Below are 23080 nucleotides of genomic sequence, written 5' to 3' on the forward strand. Positions count from 1 at the left end.
TGATAGAAGCACCATAAAAGTAGCTAGACGTATGAGTGTTTTAAGTGTGTGTGTGTGTGTGAGTTAGTGCAAAAAAGCAATCACTCCTTTGCCACTGGTTAGCAAGGTGCACAGGACCTCAGCTAACCGATTTAAAAAGCACTGATCTCTGATTGATCCGCTCGGTTTGCCATTTAAGGTTTGATTGAATTTCGATCAACATTCGCAACGCTCCAGCATTACTTACCAAACACGGGTAGGTGCGAAAGCGAGAGCAGAAAAAACCAGCACGTGCAGTGCTAACCCAAAAATAAATTCATCCAACTGACAGTCCCAAATCTGGGAACGATCAGGACAAATGGTGCACTCCACACACAAAAAAAATATCAAAAAATCCCCGAAAGCAGATAAGAACGATTGTTCATCGGGATTCGTTTAACGAAACACGGTTCAGCGATCACGGCGGTGGAGGTGGTGAGAATCCTCTCCCCCCCCCCCAAACAAAAGCAACGAAACTGCTCGAAAGTATGCATTCGGTAAAACAAAGCAAAAAACAACAACATCCCAGCGCCAAAAGTGCTGCGAAAAGTTTAGCAGAAATTGAGCGCCCCAAATAGCGATTATCCTCGATGGGAATGGGTTCTGGCATGACGTGGAATCGTGTGACATTCGCTCGGATGATATACGTAACGTCCTCGGGATGGTGCGTCCCGCATTTCAGGTACCGTGCGTCGCTCCTCCCTACGATAGTTTTGGTTGCAGTTGCTCGGTTCGAACACTGCCCGGATGCGACCCGAGTACGGAATGCGTATTCGATGCCACACAGACACACACACACATCGTGGCAAGCTAACGACGGAAAACAATTTCAAATTTATTGCTCATCTCCATTCTAATCTGAGCTGCAATAAAATAGCTTCCTGCTCGATGGGTTCGCCGATCGGCCGGAGGGCCAGCAGGCGCATCGTTCGTCGCACTGGTTGACATTGTCATTTCCCGCTGGAAAGTCGCGCAAGTGGCGTTGTACAGTTAGCGATTGTTGTTGTTGTTGCTTGGTGTCGATTTTTTCTCACTCTTTTTCATACCGTTGCAGTTGCTGCTAGAAACGTACGCAGTAAAAGATGTCCTTTCGCTCGAAGGATGTGAATTTACCCGGTCGGTGCAATCGATCGATCTCGGAAAAGCGATACGGAAAGCTGGGAAGAGCGAGCGGAAGGGGAAATGATAAATAAAATAATAAACAAAGCAGTACGCTGTACCGGAGGAAGAAAAAAAAAATACTGCACTCGAGGTTAATTTTTTGTGAAGTCGTTTTTTGCATTTGGCTTCAATTCACTCCGTTCCAGTGCAAGCGGGTACAAACGGGTGATCTACAGCAATCGAACCGGTACCGGTATGCTGAGAAACTAATACCGGAAACGAGCGGAAGATCCCGGTCCATCCGGAAGTGGCACAATCAAACAGCGCTCGGAAGTTAGCACGAGAGTGTCATTGGATGGAAAGATTTCGACGGTTCGAGTGTTACCATTTTTTTGGTATTCTCTTCAACCCGTTTCTTTTATTTAGCACCATCATTGCCACACTCTCACCCTCAGCGAGCGAGTGGATATGGTGAGCTGAGAGCAGGGCGCCTCATCCACTGCAATGGATGAGTTTGTCTATGCTAAGATGGAATAAACAATTCATCCGCTCCGTGCTGGCACTCACACACATACACACACCGTAAGCGCAGCGTCACGGAAATGGCGAGACGAATTTATCTTCCCTTAGAATGAAACGGCGAGAAAAACAGCACAACACACAACCATACCGAAGAGCGCTAAAACGTAACGGCAATGCTGAAGTCTCTGCTCTGCTTCAGATTCTCCCGTTTTTTGCGATAAAAAAAATACACACACAGGGTAATGATGAGAATCATATCCCTGCAGCGACGGGCTTACTGGCGTAAGCTTTGCAAACCATTCACGGCTCCCACTCCCCCTCAACGAGACCCCCCCCTGCTTCCCCGTCGGACGGTCGGGGACGGAAAAGAGTTATATCAGTTATTCGAGAAAATATAAATAATGCATGTCATTAATTTGATTGCGACTGGCGTGGAACACAGGACGAATGCTTTTGCTTTCCGCCTGGTCATGTGGGTGCGATGCGCCCATCCCTTTTGCGCTTCGGTTTGGCGTGGCACAGTTACGGGGTGGAAGCGATTTTTGTGTTTTGTTTTGTCTGGATTTTGGAGTATGTACTTCACTCGAAATCTGGAGTGCTATCTTTCACAAAAAAAAATAAAGCGAGCGAAAACGAGGGAATACCGAGCTTTGAAAGATTAAGCTTTGCCAAACGGGAAGCTAAACAATTGGTGCAGAAAGCGCAGCGCCATGCACCCTTCCCGCCGGGTGGCAAAGACCGGCAACTAATGAAATAAAAGTCAATTTATTGATGTGCTTCATTTTTCATGCTTTGGTTCGCCTTTGTTTGTCTCTCATGCAATTGCAGCTAATGCGATGGGTAAATTGAAACTCATCCAGCTGGGCTGCACCGTAGTGCAGTCGTTGCAGGGAGTGGAAGCTGTTGGAAATAAGTCAATTTTGCGCACCGTGTTGGTGATGATGGGTGCAAATATGCTTGAGGGATAATTGCAAACTGAAAACCAATTACTTAGCGGTTGGTAGACCAACTCGGGCCAACTGTTTGTAGATGTGTGTATTAATTATCTAAAAAAAAAGATCAGATTAGTAGCACCAGTTCCTTTCACGTTAGGTCTCGAAAGCCTATACAGACCGGCATGTCCGCGTAGGACGGTACGCCAAGTAGATACGCCAAGAGAGTGCATTTGAAGGTATTCACAATATTTAATTAAAGCTTGAAGTTTTATGTGAGTAATGTTTGATATTTTAAAAAGTTTTTGTTAAAAAAATACTAAAGTTTTTACAACGTTACGTTAAAAGAAAGCTGACACCTAATTTGACGAGAGAAACTTATAAAACTATGTTTTTGTTAATAGGAGTTTGTCTCTTGCAAGGGACACATACTTGCACGATGCATGTCACCAGCTACCAGTTCGTTTGCTCGTTTGTGCGCCTTAATTACGTTAGTGTGCTACAAACAGTCATCAAACAAAAGCTCCCACCCACAATCGCTTCCTTTGTGCAGTGGATGAGCTCAACCTTGGCTGTCTTTTTAAGCACAACGGTTTTTTGGACCCTTTTCACACAGCCAGCCAGCACTCGCCCAAAGTGTACACCCGTAGCATGGGGTGGAAATGGGTAAAAGTTTTGCACATTGTACGCTAAATGAAAGGATGTAAAAATTGCAAACAGTTGAAGAAGTTGTGCATCGTTCGTGTAACGACATACTCGTTCTTTTTCGCCAGGTGAATGCGGTGGCCCCGGGGAGGGGCGCAGTGTGAGTGAGTGATAACAGCGTACCGAACGGAAGCGAGCCGTGTAGCGCTTGTGCTCTGCCCCACGCAAGCACAAATGTTTCGTAAATGCACGTAATTCGTGATTCCTTTCTCGGGGGGGCGGCGTCTTGGCTTTGCGCTGCGTCAAACGGCGCTGCTTCTATTTGATGTTCCCGGGCTGGGCTCACGGGTAAACGGTGCGCTCGGCTGTAGGATGACCCCGGGATGATTCTGTACGCCACGTACCGTTGTACTGCTCGCAAGGTGCTGCCAGTGCTGCCACCGTGTGAGAGCAGAAACTAGTGCAGCAACATAAATTACTTTTCCAACAAGATTTTTCGTTCGAGCAGAGGAGGCAGAGTCAAAGTAAAAAAGAGGTATGCAATCCTTACCGGCACCGTGAAATGTTGCTTGGTGTGATACGGGATCTTAGCGTGAAGCGTCCCGTTCCAGGTGCGAGGGTAACGCGTGCGGCAAGGTAACGCATCATACGCGCCGGGAAAAGGAAATTGGAACACACCTTTTTCGAGAGGAAGCAAGCAAAGTTTGATGAATGGTACTCGGTACCGTTGCTGAGGGAAAGTTTTGATGAAAAGTTTTTGACAGTGACGCAGTGCCGAACCCGTTCGCCCGGTGTTGCCATTGCCATTGGGGTGGGTTCGTATTTTTGTACACTTTTTGTTGGGTGTCATCTACTCATTTTCCTCTTTCTCGTGATGTATCTTTCTTTTTGTTTTTGCTGGGTCGCTTTTACCGCATCTCGGTTTGTTGCTATAGCTTCTGGTTTCCTTCGCTCCACGCTCGCTATGAAGCGTTTTGTTAACTTGACATCGTGCCGAAGAATATGATGAAAAGCGCCAGGGCTTCATACCATTCGCAAATGGAAGCTCTAAGTACACCACCGCACCACGAGTCGGCGTATGGCGAACTTTACCACACGAGCGTGCACCGGAAGCGCATCTAGCAGCGTAAGATCAACAGCAGCAATTGGAAAACGCAACCGCGCCGGCAAAGTGATGCCGAACAATGCTGACTTTTGGTGGTAAAGTTTAGCGGTGGATGTGGAAGGGTTTGATTTTTTTTTGCGGTGCTATTCTCCTTCACCAATCGAGCTCTAGTGAACATGATTAAAACTTGGAAACGACAAAAAATCACTACGTAAAAACAGAAAAAAATAAACTTGCGGTAGAGGAAGAGACACACGCTCCGGAAACAAACACCAATCATGTGGTTGAGTTGAATAGGGATTCATGTATATTTCCTGTGGGTTAGTAGCAATTGTTTAAAAAGCGTTGAAGAATACGTTACTTTAATAAATTAAGATAAAATAGAATTATTTGTCGTTATGTATAAATGGAGCGAAGAGAGTGTTTTGTATTACAGTCGGGAATGGCAATACCTTGTCTACTAAACGATTTTTAAAACACTTTTTCTGATTAATATACATATACATATCATGCCCAAACCAATACTCAATAAAAGAATGAAGCAACAAAGTTCTCGCCTGCAGTGAGCGTTGGCAAGAAACATTTATTTACAAACATATCAACAACGATAATGATGATGTTCATCTGATTACTGTGAATTTTATTGATGATGAATTCTAGTTTAATCTCGTTTTTTTTAATTTATTTTTATACATTCCCTACTTTGCTCAATGCAGTGCATGGGTGCATTAAATGGTTTACCGTATTCAAACATAAACAATAATGCGAAAAAAAGCTCCATAACGTATGTGTGGCGAGCACGATTGATCGATAGAATAATTCAATTAGGCACACTTAATAATATCGTAAAGCCTGTCGTAGTGATAACTAACGGCAGAGGCGGTCGCTTGTAAAATTATCAACGAAATCAATTAACCTTGCGGTATTGCGGTGCTGTTGTGTTTGAGTTGTGCAAAATGTTTTCAATATTTCCAGCTGACATTCAATGCAGTACAGCGGCAAAATAGTGTACAGACTGATGATTTTGCTAAACTCAGTAGCACCCTACAGGTGTGCTTATAGTTATCAAAGCAAAAAAAAACTTTGTAGAAAGTATGTTTACATTGTAATATCGGTACTTCCAAATCGATTAAAATGTGATTGCTGAAATTAACTGGGAGTGGATAAAAAAACATGTATCGTCAATTTGCTATCCATTAATTCTGGCTTGCTGCCTTTAGTGCACCCCTCCCGTAGCGTTAAGGGAATTGAATCCCATCAATTAACGTGCCGGGGGTTGTGTTGTGACCCGCATGGGTGCCTTTATTGCAGGGAAGTGCTTTGGGAAAGAAAATTTGCATGGCCGACTGAATTTATCTTCCCGCGAAGGCTGTAGCTCAATCGAAGCAGCATTTATTGTTGCGTGAAATTTACTAGTTTGGGTGCTTTTAGCTTAAAAGCTTTCGCTAGCTACCGTGCTGCTGTACCACAGTTCCGGTGGTGAGGAGAGCTGTGCGGGCAGAAATCTACATCCATTTTGTCAGCAAAACAAATGACTGCTCCTTCTGTCCCTTTCGTGAGCTTGGGTTCTTGGGTTTGACTTATAAGCTTGGCCTTTCAATTGTGGCGCGAAACTGCCTAAATGATGGCAACAATTAGCAACTGGTCAGCGCCTAAAATGTGCCAATCGTTTGCACCTTCATAAAAAGGATGGATTTTTCTTCTCTTTACCTTGCCTTTAGCTTCTTCTACCGTATGGTAAAAATAATGACGATCGCGTAGAGCCACAGCACAGTGCACTCGCAAAGAGAACGGGACGGAACCATCCCACCGGCCTAGGGAGGAAGTTTATGTTTACCTAGTTTGCTTGCTGCGACAATTTAGTGTGTTTATCTTTTGTTGAAAATGTTATGACAGATATTAATTATGTTGCTCCGTGAGTTCCGTGTGAACTCGGTGTAATGTTTTACCGGACGGACCAGACTTTCCGGTCAAGTGGTGGATGGTGTGTTGGAGGGAGAGTGGTGTGGCCACACGAAAAGTGGCTCGCAATGGTACCCCAGCCGGGTACCACCAAACCCCGCGGTCCTTAGGGCGAAAGGTGGTAAACTTTGCGAAAAGTTCCTTGCAATTTTTCAACAGATAATGTTAACGGGAAAGCCGGTGGAATAAACCGGTGTGATGGCGCTGGCTTGTTTTAGTTTTAGTTTTTGTTCTTGCGTTAGCACACCGCTGCCAAAGAGCGCACGAAGGGCAATAAAATAATAGCGCAGCACTTGGTTTGTGTCATTCTGGTGCGATGGGGTGCCTTCCAGCACGGGGGGATGGTGGATAATTTATGCATCATAAATGCATCATCGTCCGAGAATTTAGTAGGCGGTGCTTCACCCACGGGTACGGGTGTTCCATTCCTCGGTGGAAGGATTTAAGTGCTGCGAATCTTTTTGCTGCTCTTTGATTTAGTTTGTAGTGTAGGAGCATCTTCGCACTTTGGATTTGTAACTGTAAAGTTTGACTACTAAATTGAGGCCTGTATTTTGTGATAAGTTGTAATAGCTGAGCTTTAAGCTGCAGGCAAAATGATGGCTTATCGCAAGGGTGTGCAATGAAATCGATTACGCATGCACTGCATTTTGCTGCCTGAATAGCTCTTTTTCTTTAAAACATCTTTTAGTACCTTCATTCACTGTGATGCTGCGTTTATCAATTTGGTTCTTCGTTCCACTGTTAGGAAATTTTAAAAGAGTTTGGCTTTTTATGCTTCAAAGTTTGCTGATCACTGTTTTATGGAGAATGAGAGGCATTTAAAGGCTGGGATCGTTTACTTACGGGCTTGTCTGATTAAATTTACGGGCCATCGCAGTCATTGGGTCGTTCTCGCTGTATGCACGTCTTGTAAGGTCAGTTCTTATTAGTCTGTAGTTACGGAACACTCTAGGAGGGAAATTTATGTTGACTCTAGCCAGTAGTTCTGGCATTATCACGTCTTCTAGCAAGTGTGTCCAGACCAAATAACAAACAACGAGTATGATACGATGGACGAGGGGTTACATTACGCCACAGAGTGAAGTGTAGGACAATACGAGTAACTCTCTTTTGGACAGCTTCTATTCTATTGGACCAATCACTAGAGAACGGACACCAAACTGTAGAACTAAACTCAAGGATGGAACGAACATAGGACTTATACAGAGTTAACAGGCAGTGAGGGTCATTGAGTTCTCTCGAATGCCGACGAATAAATCCTAGCATTTTGTTAGCTTTGTCTAAAATATCACAGTAATGTTGTCGGAAATCTAGTTTGCGATCCAGGGTGACTCCTAAATCCCTGACCATATTGCACCGCGGTAGTTGTGTCCCTGATATGCTATAGATATACCTTATCCGACTAGCTATTCTAAAGAAAGACATTGACTTACACTTATCAACAGAAATTAGCAGGTCGTTATTGATACACCAGTCAGAGAAGACATCAATCGATCTTTGCAGAGAAAGAGAGTCGGAAGTGTTCCGTACGATACGAAACAGCCTAACATCATCCGCATAAAGCAAACAATCTGCTTCCGTAATGGCCAGTGTGATGTCGTTAATAAAAAGCGAGAACAGCAGTGGTCCCAAGTTGCTGCCCTGAGGGGCGCCAGACGAACTCTCGAATACGTTGGAGGAGTCACCATCGATTTGTACGTAGTAGCTACGTTCAGAGATATAGGACCTGAACCAATTCACCAGCGGAGTAGAGAGACCGATCCGGGCGAGCTTAGCCAACAGCAAGCGATGGTTCACACGATCAAACGCAGCCTTAAGATCAGTGTATACTGCATCCATCTGAGCTCCGGAAGCAAAGGCTGCGTGGCAGGTGGAGACGAATTCCACCAGGTTTGTGGTAACACTGCGTCGAGGAAAGAAACCATGCTGGCGTGTGAAGAAACCATATAAGAACGACAGTGATGCATTAGCGAGTTTTGTATGACGATCTCAAACACCTTGGCACAAGAAGGCAAGGTGGTTATACCGCGGTAGTTCTCAGCAGAGCTTTTATCCCCTTTTTTGTACACCGGAAACATCACAGAGGATTTCCAGGCCGTGGGTACAGTACTTTGTGCAAAAGAGAGTTGGTAAATTTGAGATAGAGGCTCTGCTAAAAATTCGTGGCATTTGGCAAGGATTGCCGTAGGAATACCATCGGGTCCAGGGTTGTATGAGGTTTTGACCTGCTGCAGAGCACGTAGTACAGTATCTACCGAGATAATAATATCGCGTACATCAATGTCAACAACATCACGGGGCACATTATTTAAAGCAGCTTCTAATGATAAGCTTGCATCATCCGTAGTAAAGCAGCCCTTGAAACGATCAGCAGATAAGTTGCACATGCCTTCGTTACTGCTTGTGGAGACGTTGTTATATGTGAGAACATCGGGGAGCGAGCTGTTACCGCGTTTTGATTCAACATACCTCCAGAATCGTCTTGGGTGTCTGATGAGCGAGAATTTCACTCGAATGAGATAACGAGTATGAAGTTGTCTGTTATAGCTTCTATATACATTATGGGCAGCAATGAACCTTAATTTTGAGTGTTGTGTACCACTTAAAAATAAGCTTAAAAATAGCTAACCCACTCAAGAGATAGCTTATTGTGAGGAGAAATAATTAACTGGAATTAAATCAAAACGCTACTCGTCCCGCAGACCAATCATCCAAGCGCTTCTCAAACCATATTCACTGCAAGCTTTACATCTGTTCCTGTAATTATTTAAACGATCCGCTTATGATTTTTGTCCCACACGGTACTATTCTAATTGGCTCGTTTGGACCATGCATTAAGGCTCTCCTGCACTTACTGCAGGGCGTGCAGGAAAACGGCACTGAAATCGAGAAAGCCACCCTACTTAAGCGGCATTAAATTATAAAGCGAGCGGCGCTTTCCATTGGTGTTCCCGTTGGTTAGTTGTCCGAGCAAACGAGCAGCCTGAAACCGTTCCATCCGTGGGACTGTGTGAGGCTAATCAAATTGTCAAAAGCGCCTGTAAAACGTAGGTCCTTTTGGACGATGGAAGGGTCCAAGTTTTGCCCGCCCAATGAATGTGTGCACATGTGCATGTTGTGTGTAGGTATGTGGTTGTAGAGAGTAAGCATAGCTTTTCCATGTTTTACCCATTACCGCACCCTTACGCATCGATTGTGGCAAAAAATGCACGGCTAATGGCTACTTGGAGATTGGCCTTTTAACGATATTACCGAGGCAGCTAATGGCTGAAGCCGATTGTCTTCTTTAAAAACGAACGAGCTGGTTCTTGTAAAATAAAAAAAAAACAGGCGAAAGCACTGTACCGGTAGCAGTGAGTGTAACTTATATTTATGCGAATGCGTTATTTATTCACCCGACGGTGCCGATCCGCTTGTCTGCGGTTTGCGCGCTCTTTCTGCCCGGCCAGTGTGCTTCTGCTCCATTCGAAGCAAAAAATTCGCTTTTCATGTGAGCACCATGCACCGACAAAAAAGCACAACCCGATTTTGGTCGATGACCGGAAGGAAACATTAGTGTGTATGAGGTATGACTGGGATGGACCAGCAAAAGAAGAGGAAAACACACTCCTTTCAGAACGGTTGGCCGAATCGGAAAGCGTCCTGCTCGTACGGTTTGGCAGAGCACTCCTGTTCGGATCCCAGCTGAGACGGGCACGCAATCGATGGTAATCGGTGGAGGCGCCTCGGTTCGGTAGGTACGGAAAAACATTCCCCGAAAACCGGAGGCTAGCTTTTAGGCTTGTCTTCGGTCGACCGGAAAAGCTCCTTTTAAATCATCACCGCAGTGAAAGGGTCCAACGGGGCAGTGGATTCGGCCCACACGGTAGTTGGTTGGCAGTGTGCCCTGCACAGGGATTTGGTCTGCTTCGGCAAGTCAACAAAGCGGACCACACGGTGCCGACCAAAAGATTGCCAGCGCAAGGAAGGGAAGGCAAACAGCAGCGCCCAGTGGGGCGAAAGAAAAAGACTCGCCCAAAGCTGAGGGCACTTTTTCGGGTGCTCGGTGCGGTTTGGCACGGAGTGTTTTGCCTGCTGCCGGGAATCGATGAATCGAAGCGTACGCAGCGTTCGGTGCTCGCTTCTGCTGCGGTTGGCCGAAGTTGTCGCACTTTCGCCCGGTTTCGAATGCGTGCGGCAGATCTTTGGCAGCAGAACGCGGCACGGCCCCGAGGGTTTTGAGAAATTTTCCGAATTGCTAATGAGTATTAGCATTTCAAAGGCTTTCTGTTATGGCCGTTATGGCGTTATGAGCCTTCACTATGTCTTTGTTAGTGGGCCGCTAACTTTTGATCTCGCTGTGAAATGGGAATTTAGGATGTGGTTTCGAGGTTCCGAAGGATTATTTGTCGGCGTTTTTTCCCCTTTCGATGGATTCATCTTTGCTTTCTATGGTTTTAACTTACTGGTTAGCGAAAATAAAATGATTTACGTTACGAAGAAACAACTTATCGCACGATAAAATTATGCGCTGCTTGCCTTTTGTTCTTCGCATTCTAATGATGTGAAATATCTAAAGTCATGTAAAAAAAGCCAACACCCGGTTCACAACAGACGATTCAATTAGACTCTTTCACACACTCTCGAACATTCTCTTTTTTTGAGCAATGGGTTTGGGAATGCGGTGCAAGGTTTTTGCCATCTCATTGCTTCTACCGCTGAAATCAGGATGCAGAAGTGTTTGCTCGCCGATACTTTCCCCCTATTGAGTGCGCCACTCGACGAGTCAATTGGCGGTGGCGATACACGGTATGATCGTACGGGTACCGTTCTGGAACAATGGTTTTGCTGCGTCATCAGTGCGGCGGCGTGTCGCAGCGAGCGTACCGAGGAGTTAACCTAATGAACCGGCTGCGAAGCTGGTGTGAAACCAGCAAAGGATGTGTATGCTGTTTTGGTCTAGTACAATTCCGCTTGATCTACCACACAAATCACAGCTGCGGGCGCTGTCTTCATTAGTGACTGTGTGTGTGTGTGGTAACGGTGGTAAAACATTCCCGCTCGTTAGCGGAAAAATCAACGCAACGGTATGTCGTAAAGGAATCCATGAGGTTCAGGGTATTTTTTCCATTGAGCAAGCGTTTCTACCAAGTTTGTCTTTGAATTGAATATAAACAACCTCCAAGCAAGGGCTAAAGCAAGAAATATATATAAAAAAGATCATTTTGAGTGTATGGTAGTTCATTCAATGTCTACTTTAAGAGATTTTCTTTTACAAATGAACGAAAAAACCCACCTCCAAAATTTGACCGTAGTCCAAGGAAAGGGGAAGTAAACACTCGAAGAACGCCCAACAATGATGAAAGTCGATGAGTTGCCAAAAATAAACATGGTCATTGAAGTAAAGCATATCCTTTGCGTGGGGCTTCAACAAAAAAAAACTCGGGATAAGATTACGAAAAGAAGGAAAAGCGGGAAACACTGTTAATTGGAGGGAATCACAATCGCCGATGAGAGTGCAAATTGCATGACGAGGATGTTTGTCAAAGTTTTCCGTTGTGCTTTAATTGACATTTGCTGAAAGAGCTCAACCAAACTGCAGAATGTGAGACACAAAACGGAAGAAAAATGAGGAAAAAACGGCCAAAATCGGGTCTCCAGAAGTTTTGCGTCTTTCAAGACGAAACAGTAATTGAATAAACATAAAGACCTTCAATGTTGTTAAAGATGTACAATTATGGTAAGCTAGATAAGTTCGAAAATACAACACGGTAAAGCAATGAAAATGACGTATGCAACATTTCTAAACAAAAACATGAACTGAAAAACATCAAACTAAATATAAAACGAACTACATAGAATGGAGTGAATGTGAATGAAACATAACAATAAAATACAAACGATGAAGAACAGCACAAAAATGAAGAATGATAATGATGTTGCAGATTTGCGTACAAATCAGGCCAAAATGTAAATGTCTTATGAATTAATGATGATTTCTTGGCCCTTTCTGTTTGTGTTGGTGCTGCTCAAATCTTTGACTGCCGCTTGGTAGGAGGTTTATTTATTTTTTCCTCTATACCATTCGCATCTCCCCACCCGTAACCGTCGTAGCTAAAACTTAAAACCACAATGCACAGCAAATCCCATCGCGTAAGTAGTGCGCATTTGGGGGCAGTTATTTATGAGCATGTAAATGTTTTACAGCCAGTCATTTAGTTTGAGCCATTGCTTGCGCTGAAACTTCTTCTACCAGCTACTACCAGCTGTAGTGTGGATTAGGGGAATGTGGTTTTTGTTTTGGCTTTTGCCTAACTATTTTACATTCGTTTTAGTACGTTTATGACACAGTGCACACTATGATGTACAAATTTTCATTATGTTTTGCATAAAACATTACTAATTTAAGCATATTTCAATGTTGCTGCATTAGCTTTAATGCTGTCCCCGAGAAAAAAACGCTTTCAAGACATTGGATAGAATCCAATGATTTGAAATAGGCGGCCAAATATTTCACCTTAATAGTAAGAAATAAATCCTTCGCAACATTCCACGTATTTATTTCACATCAACTGGGAAATTAAATTGAATATTTTGAAACACTTTTCCGAAGGGTTCCGAAAATGAAACCCTCGCCGCAACGAAATCCCTCAATCAATCAACTACCGAATCATATACTCGATGATCGACCATTCCTAATAGTAGCAGCAGCACCACCACCACCAACGAAAGACGATGAAACCGGATTTGAAGGCTGAAAAGGACTTTGGCAGCAGAGAGCAAAAACATACCGGCAAAGGGTTAAGATATTCGCGGAAATTGATCAAGGACAAGGGTGTTCCCATGCTTCAAACACGCCAGTAGCTGTGACCGTTTGTTGCGGCTACCGTCGTTGGAACTATGGTGGTCGGAGAGGGAGTGAACGGAGGAAGGTAAAATTGACCCACGTCAGTGACGGAAAAAGGGATGTTCCGGCGGGTGCCTTGGGACGGTTCGCACTAATCATCGTGTGCTCAAGTGCCTGTCAATGAGGATACAGTTTCAAATCAACAAGGATCTCCAACCGGCACCGGACATTGGAGGGTCGGGTGGAGATTGTGATGGTGGCATCTGGTGGATGGGACGAAGAGGCACTGTCGACCCTGACCGTCCGTTAGTAATTCAGGGAGCATCTGAGGCAGAAAAAGTGAAACACGCGTGTAAGAGAAAATGGCACAAACCTTCACGGAATGCTGTGTGGTTTGATGCCACTGAAGGAAAACTACGCCCTAATCCGCTTGCGTAAAGTTGTGGCGGGAAGTGAACAGGAATGCAAGCCTCTTTGTGTAGCCATCGTGCACAGTGGGCAACATGACGAGGGGCGTAAAATAGCACCGACGCCTTGGGATGTACCGTAACGCGGCAGGCAGGAGCCAAACCGAACGAACCAACAACCGATTAAAGCACGCACGTACATACTTAATGAACATGTATCCTGGGAGGCGAAGCATGGATGGGTGAGATTGTGTTTTGATTAAAATGTGACGTCGGATGCGGTAAGATTCGATGCGTTTTCATCCACCTTCCCTCCTCCGGCGGCGGTTCGCCAACCAAGCGGAAGTTCCAATCACGGGAAGCGGTAGCTGCTGAGCCCGTCGGCTAAATGAGAGTTCGATCAGTGATTAGCGCTACGTGAATCATCGCATGACTTTTATCGCGACCGTGATCGACGGAAGCGTGTCGTAATTGAACGTAAGTGAGCGTCTGCCCTGCCGGAAGGCGTCGAATTTCAAACGGTCGATTCCATATATTCGACACGTGGGAAGGGGAAGCAGAACTTTACCGTACGGTGCGAGATTAAGCAATCGCGATATTGATTTCGATTTAGATAGGCTAGCGTGTGTGCGCGCGCGCGTGTGTGTGTGTGTGTGTGTGTGTGCGTAGTCGTTGAAGGATACGTTTTGCGAGTGAAACATTTTACCACACTCTTTCCTTCGCCGTTCATGCAGCTGAAGTTTGTGAGGCGTATGGTGTAACGATAATGGTTATAAAATACGAGCTTAACTTTACCAGGTTTCACACGGGGGCTTCAAAGCTATCGCATCTAGGACACTGTACTGCTGAATCTTATCGCATTATGAGTGAGCCGATTTTAACTTACACTTTGAACGCAGTTTGTGGCGCTTTATGTAACGCATAGCGATTTCTCTTTAATTTATAGAGCTGCATGAAGTAAAGAAAATTCAGAGTTTTGTAATAAAGGCCTGAAGGGCAGCTTGAACATATTGTATTAATTACAATCAAACGGATTGATAAAGGTTAATGCGGACTTCATCATTATTTTCAACTTGCTTATACACTTCAAGGAGATACTGTGATAAGCTTTTTGTGTAGTGTTACTTATTGCGTATAATTATTTCCAAATAATGGGGGCCTTCACGATTCTAGTTAGATTTTTTGTATGGAGTTTGACAGTTGGAGGCTGAAATCTTGTAAACACTCCATACAAAACCACACAAAAAACTAGCCTGCAATTTTCAGTCTAGATTATTCTAGCCACAAAGATAGAATTAGATTCGAGTACCTGCTCGAAAACACAGTGTTATTTACATTCATCCCAAGGTGCATTAAAGAGATTAGGTGGTGGAATCTGGAATCAAAGTGTATGTAGCCCAGGTGGACTCATAGCATCTTTTTATAACCAATTTTGAACATCACTTTTTGACAGAACGGGTGAAAACTTTTGCTCCAACGAGCTTTCTGGAGGCTTGACGAATACTCAAAACACTCTTAAAATCATCATTCAGAATCAGAAGCGATAAAAATCAGAATCAGAAGCGATAGAAGCTCAGCCTTCTAAATTCATACATCTTGGGATAAGCCCACCTGTATATTATACTCACATAGATAGCTGCTCGAAAACTGCTATAGAATGCAAACAGCTGACAGGCTGAAATTTCAGCCTACGAACTTGAAACGGAAAGGGCCCCAATATTGAATTTTTGTTTTTTTTTGAATAAGTACCAACAAGAGCCAAAATCCATCGTAGACTTGATGGAGGCGCCTTGTGATTAGGTGTCGATATTACCACGAAGTGTTACGTACGTAGTGTTTATATTTAAATTATCTGAAAATGTTGCTTAAATATCTCATTTTAAGGAAATATTTTCAATAGTTTTCAGGTATTCTAGTGCAACACTGTTGGAGAATAAAAGCTTAAAAAATAAATCGCGCTGAACGACTACATTTAATTCCGTTCTGAACCATATTCGCTATAATTGACGCATAAAGGGGGAAAGCATATAAGATCTGCTAATAATGATAAAAAAAGTATAAGCTAATATAGTTTCATGTTAACCTCCATGCAAAAGCATTGTATTAAACAGTAGAACGGTTTGTAATACTTTAGTTTCCATCGCCGTTATTCCACTTCAGTACTGCAACTCGCGCCAAGGAATCCATCAGACGAATGGTGAAACTATAGCCATTATTTCCCCCTATTTCATTTCCTATCAACGCGCTTCAACCCATTTTAGCTCATTTATTGCTCTATGCTTTGCCACACGGAATACAACCCCCCCGCCTCCCCCACTAAGACTAAGAGCACTGAGCTGAGATTTGTCATCAAGCGGGCCCATCTCCGTCCATTCCCGGTTGGGTTGCCATTTTTGGTAATCGTTACAGCACCAAAGTTTCTCATATTAACTTTTTATTGTTTTATTTTTACTCCCGCTTTACTGGGAAGCGGTAGCGATGGGCGGATGGCGAAACAGTTCCCCGTCGAAAACGGAATGTGCCGGAGTAAAGCGGACCGGCAGACGCAAACAATTAATCACCGTCGGTGCGAAACGGAAGTTCCGGTTTCCGTAGGAAATGAATCTTTCACTCGGCTATCCAGTCGCTCTGCCTCCGCTTCCTCCCTCCCAGCGGGCTCGCGTTCATTTATGATGTCCAACATTTATTTTCGACTAACCGCTTACACACTTACACGCTCCGCCCGACCACCGGTTCACTAAGCGTTCGTTCGGTTGCTTAATCCTCCGGTTACTGTCCTCTTTTACCGCCTTTCGTTCTCATCCCTGTCCATCCATCCTACGGGCAGCATGTTTTGTGTGCCGCACCATGCCAACCACATGGTGAGCAACGGCAACGGACTGGAAATTATCCTAGCTGAAGCGTTCTGTTCGCTTCGTGTGCTTCCCCGGCAGAGGTGGGTAAGCACAGCAAGGGATAAGATAGCAGCAGCAGCAGCAGCAGCAGGAGCTCAGCTCGGGGTCGGCGTGTAGAGTGCTTGTAGAGAATGCTCATTCGATTTGGCATGGCGAATAATTACGGGCGAAGCTGTTGTGCGCCATCTCCCAGTCCAGTGTGACGAAATGTGTCGGGAGGGGATACGTTTTATATTTCCTGCTTGCATATAGCTACAGTGCGGTTCAGGAAGGAGCATCAATGTGCGTCAGGAATATTATGATACTTCGCTAATGCACGTTTTTCCCCAACGAAGCGTATTTTCCAAAAACACAAACCAACGATCCCCAGTTGCTGTTTGTACTTTGTAGACGGAATCAGGCTCTTCTGGTGAGCATTTTTATTTGCTGTCTAATAACACCGAGCACCCCATTATTGCCGATCACTGTTGGCAACGAGGGGCATCAAATGTTCTCGGGGAAACAAATCGCTGTCGGCTTGTGCGCCGAGGTCAACAGTCATGTTCGCTCTAATGCGGAAGCTCGTCGGCCCAAGCACCACGCTGTGCCGCCGCCGTTACCATTCGCTACCGATCCGTTGTCTAATTTATCTCATTCTTTTTCGCCGAGGTTACTCAGCATCCTTTCCGCGGCGTATCTCATCTTGCAAAGCCAAAATGATCATGGTGAAGCACGCACAGCTTCGCATCGTCCTCCGCCCGCCAGCCACCGTCAGTGATGGCCACTTGGCAGGAGTAGCGGGGCACGTTTTCTTGGTCCGAACTGTTTTGCTGGTGCTTCTGGTTTCTATCCACTCTGCTTCTCTCCCCTGCTTTGTTGTGTCTTTGCGAGTATGACTTTTCGCTGTCGACTGGCCAAGAAAGTACCCTGGGGGCAGCAGCCGATTCGTCTTCGTCTTCGGTATCAAGCTGTGTGCGCACGTTACGTTGCAAATATGACTGCTTGAACAGTGTGTTTTTGTGATGGCGGGGATTGGTGATCATGGTCGAAAGGGGACAGGGCAGCAGGTGGACGGCCACGGTAGGGAGTATTTATTATAAATGAGCAATTTATATCATTTAGCGCTTGGGCAGCTCGTCGCCAGGGACTCGTCCGAATGCGGAAGCAAGCGCTACCTTATGCTCGCTTATAATACACTATTGTTGTTATCTCTATGACGACAGCTTGAGTGCTTGCGTCATATGTATGTGTGTGTGTGTGCATGTTAAGAATGGTGGTCCAGCTGTTTTTTGAGCTCGTTTCCAATTATTGCTAACGGTAGGTTGGAACGTGTGAAAGGAACTGCACTGCGGGCATAGGAGTGGCCCGAGTGGATATCATCGTACGTCATGAAAGAAACACAACCGTCGGCCTGTTAAGCCGGCCTCTTATCCTACTTGAGTGGGTTTTTGTTTTGTGCGGACTACTTTATCGCTTCTCGCATGTTTTGTTGGCCAGGCGGGGAGCAATTTGTTCGGTGCAAAGTGAGAAAGGCCCGAGTAGTGACTGCGATGGAGGCGCCTGGTAGCCGACAAATCGCACACTTTGGGAGGGTTGTTGCGGGACGAAGACTGGAATGTCTTATTTTTTGGGTTTATTTTTTAAAGTACATTTTGGCATACTTTGAAAACTGTGAGCAGGCACAGTTAACTGTTAATCCAGGCTATCTACTTGTAGCACTGGTCATAATTTTTAGTATAATCAACAATTAAATTATGTAACGCATGTAACGAATGTACAATGTTTGAAAATATATAGGGAAATAATCTATATGGTTTTTCCAGTTCAATGAACAATTTTCCACAAATTTTGTTTATTTCAACCACATGTATATTACAGTCTACATTTCATTATTGAATTTTATCCAATGACGTCTAGTGATTCATATGATAATTCATATCGGAAATTGGAACTTTGTTTTCATAGGTTGCTGGCGTTGCCATTTGATTGATATAGCGGATAAGCAACACAGTCCAAAAATAGGCAACAAGCTTTTCAAGCTTTTCACTTATGCTCTCGAGTGGAAAACGAATATGTTACATTATGTATTTATACATTTCTATATGCCATTCCCTTTGCAATCGGCAAACAGCCTAGAATGTTTTGACTTTGAATATGACAATCGTTTGCCGGATTCCGTTTGAAACACGCTCGCTCCATCTATCCCGAGCGCGCAAGCATCGGTTCTGTTTCACACAGCATCCCGCCATCGATTGCGCGTGGAAGTGGAAGCAATACGGCTATTGTGTCAAATTGAAGGTACTGCAGATATTGCCGTAACTCGGTTCAAGTACCGTGGGAGGGAAACCCCCCTATTTTGGTGGAAAGAAGCAGATAACTGCCGAAGGTGAAGATCAGGAAACGAGGAAGTAGGCAGCTGTAGGTGAAGTCAGACGGTCGTTGCACATTCCTGGCTTTTGGAGGGGGTTTGGTTCACAAGAGCGGGTGGTGTCCTACCATTACCATTGCCCACCGGGTACGTATATAAATTCATACCGTCTCCCACCGTGCTGCGGTGGCTCTGTGCGGCACAGGACCAGCCCTCGAGCTCCACCCGTGCACGTTGGCTCAGTTTAACTCCCCTTTTTAAGTTGGCGGTTCTATCTCTTTCCCTGCCTGGCCGTGTAGTACATCGCTCTTATGGGATCGGCAACATGGTTACGGTAGCGGCGGCCGGATGATGGTAGACCTACTGCTGCTTCCAGGCATCCGAAAGCCACAAGGATTCCCCGGGAAGAATGTCAAGTGACTCAGGCATGTGTGTGTGTGTGTTTGTATGTGGGTGGTGTTTTTGCTGCAAATCTGCTGAGCATTATAAATATTTATAGGCAAACGTCTCCCGATCGGGGTAGGAACGCTTGCCCGACCAGGACCCGGGAAACGGAACCGAAGCGGCCGTGGGATGACGGACAAAAAAAGAGGGTTTTTTTTAAAAGGGGGAGCTCCGAGGAGTGGGTAGGAAATCCGTACAAATAACATAATATATATTCAGATAATGCGGAATAATATCGCGTTTCGAGGAAATTTCATCTTGGTGCGGTCGTACGTCGGTGGGGTTGGCGTTTTTTTGCCCCTTTGCACTGCTCTTGACGCGTGTTTCCCACATGCTGCTTCTCGTACACTCACACTCTCGCAGCACTTGTGCCTATTGGATTCGGTGGCACGCTTGGCGCCCTGGTTGAGCGTTTGCTATTTGTTGCACTTTGTTTGCATTGTCCAAATTGAGCATTCGGGTAAATGTTTGCTGGCATGGATCGCGAATGGTTTTTAGGGTGCCATTTCCATGCCCCCGACCCGCGTTCGTTTCGTGCCGTTTTGATTGTCTTTTCGTGTCCTTTTTTTTTGGAGTTCGTGCTAGAGCTTGTTTAGTGTAGGAGCTGCATTGAAAGGAATGATAGGTATGTTTGAGTTGGAAAATTATTACATCACATGGTTTTATCAATAGGTTCGTTTGCTTGCGAAACGTGCAGTTAAAATTATATTTCATCAGAAATATATTTTATTACATCATATTTAGCTTCCACACGTTGCTCAGGTTAAAGTTCAAATTTTTTTTATTTTATTTTTAAATTATTTTACGGACAAAAACTATGACTCTTGTATAAGGAAGCAGTTATCATCTTAAAACGTCTTGTTAGCCTGCATGGTGGCTTCACGAGAAGCCGACTCGAACCACTTATTGGCTTGGCTATTTGTGACAGTTTGGAGTTTCCATTTACAATAATACTCTTTCCTGTGTATGAATTCGTTCGATCATGAATCTAATTTTGCTGCATTTTCTAATCTGAACCCTCTGTCAGAGCTCCTATTCTTTGTGCACAATAATTAAATGCACAAATGTCTTCACACATTCATGTTCTTGTTGAAAATTTAAAGGTAACAATTCTCTGTGTTTATATGTTCTATTGATTCTACGTTAAACTTGGCTCTCTTGCTGTTGAGGCGGCTTACATTCGCTTCAAACATCCCTACAACTTGTAATGCACTAGTACGCACACTGTCCAATCCAATAAAAATTGGTTGCCTATTATTTTTCCTCCCCCCAGGAAATCGGTAAAAATTCAGTGTGTATACTCAGTAGACAGAGATCTCTTTCACCACCAGCCATCGTACCATTACCGGTCGTTCCGGCCTGTGTCGTTTTTCCATGAATAATCAATGTTGGTGTAAAATGGAAACCAAATACGATAGCAAATGATTCGTGTTCCAATTGCTGTGCTGTGGGTTGATTACGGTGAAATGGTTCAATTATCGTCTGGGTTCATACTACTGGGTCCGTCTTCAACACACCACCACCGCAGTTGAGCGCAACGAGCAATGGTACGGTGGCTTTTAGGTGGTGCAACGAACGGGAAAAAGAAGCTTTGTAAAACCATTGAATTGGTGAGTAATGGGGGTTTGTGCTTTTTAGGTACAACATATCAAATCACCGTTCACCGTAAGCCATAAATAGCATGCTTGAAGACTGCTCGATGACTTTAAGAGCAGATTTGGATTTTGAAAGTAATTTGAAGCTCAAAACAATCTCAAATTCCATGTGTCGTTGTTCACTATCACATTCTCACAAAGCTTTGCATTGAACACTGGAGTGCGTGTGTGCCGAATCGTCTGTACTGCATGAAAAAGACATTATGAATACCGAAGTGAAAGTAAAAACGTCTTGTGTGTGTTGATGCGTTGACTAGCGCTGGTGAATGAATATTTATTATTTCTCACATCTCGAAATCAAAACTCACGTCCGTTGCTTTTTTGCGTTGCTTTTTGTTTTATATCTTCCCCATCGGTCTCCATCATAGCTGGAAGGGAGTGGTGGACCTTGGGTGGGTGTAGACGGTCGAGAGACAATTTTGTTGGTTCTCAGTTTTGTTTCTTTTATTTTGCAACCTCCCTTTACTCTAGTGTTATCACTAGCCATACTCCATGGTATAAGCAGCAGGTGGACGACACGTTCACTATCCGATGCGATGTGAATGCATAAAATCCGGAAAAAGTAATGAACTCAGGAAGGCTCTTTCATATTTATAACAACATTATTCGTTACAGAGGACACCGGCCGACATGTGCTTGCCAAGGTTGGATACTTCATTATGATGGTATTTGATGGCACTAAGTAGCATGTGTGAGTATCTGCAAGAAAAAAAAAGATAATTATATTTTGGGAGTTGTTGGAACGATTAAAACGCAAGAAGAGTTATCTATTCAAAGTTTATATTGTAGTAGTTTAGACTTGTATGTCATATATTTTCTAATTTTGTTGTTTTATTCAGAAAGAACAGTTTCGGCCATATTGCTTAAATATTTTCGAATTTGAGCTCTTGACAATCTCTGAAGACACTAAGCGGAAAACTACTCTCAACTGTTATTGTTTCCACTAATCCTAGATAATGGGTGACGATTGAATTAAGATGACTTGGTACACAAGTTTCGGATTACTAATTGTGAAATTTATACCTTCATTTACATGTAATGACGTTGCGATGCTTAGAATAACACCGACGGCTGTAACATGTAACCGAGTTACGTACTAGTTTCATGGACATCTTACTTCACGTATGTGGTTCTAGCGACGTACAATGTAAAACACGTCTCTCTCTCTTTATTAATCTCTCTCTCACTCTCTCTCTCTCTCACACACACACACACACACACACAAACTCTTACTCTTTACTTTACATCTCAACTTATCCACACAAAAAAATCGGACTCATATACTGTCGGACTCGGAAAATGTTCGCCGCGGAGCGCAACGCCTTGAAATTAAATTCTTCTCACGCTTTACCTTCAACTGGCACATTTTTCTTTGGCTTTTTCAACTGATTCTCGTGTCGTTTTTGTTTGCACGTATGTAGCAGCAATGACACTGTAGCTGGTGGATCGGAGGAATGTTGTGTTGGTTAAAAAGTTGCAGTATTTTCGTAATGGTTGTGGGCATGTACAAAAAAATAACGCTGAAAACATTCGTAAATGTCCAATCCCACGTGTGAATGGAAGATTTTGTCAGACCAGTTGGTGGGTGTCACGAAATTGCGAACGATGCTCAAACACAACGGAAAGGCAGTTATTTTGGTGAGGCTGTTAGTTTTCGCTGCTGTAGTATTTTTCGCATCCAACAATTCATCAATCTTTTTTTTTCCCCTATCCAGTCGGGAGGAAATGCTGTTATTAGAAATAAAGAAATACTCGTTTTCATGTACCGATGGTGTCTGTGTCGGTATGAACACTGCGTATCGGGCGAAAGGATTTATACAGCCCAACAATAGTGTCCGCAAGCCGGGGTGTCGGCGACAATGCACACAGGCAGGGCCTGGTGGCAAAATGGTGCGCTGTGATTACGTTTGGTGCTGTGGACGATTGTAATGGGATGCGATTTGTTACGTTTTAATCCGCTCACACTGTGGTTGCGCCAAAAACGTGTACTGTTTGGTGTGGTTTTTGGGGCGAGTTTTTTTTTCTGTGCGGCTACCATTCTGATGTGTGGTGTGTCGATGGGATTGCACGAGAACAATTTTTGAGAGTGCAGTTAAAGCCGCTGATTGGATTGACGGCTAAGCTAAACGAGATATTATTAAACTGTGAAGCTTTGAATGGAGGCTGTAGCAATACAGCTTTTTTTTAGGGTAAAACAATTGAATGGGAATAGATGGGAC

Source organism: Anopheles merus, chromosome 2R (assembly GCF_017562075.2).
Source record: "Anopheles merus strain MAF chromosome 2R, AmerM5.1, whole genome shotgun sequence".
In the NCBI taxonomy this organism is placed as follows: Eukaryota; Metazoa; Arthropoda; class Insecta; order Diptera; family Culicidae; genus Anopheles; species Anopheles merus.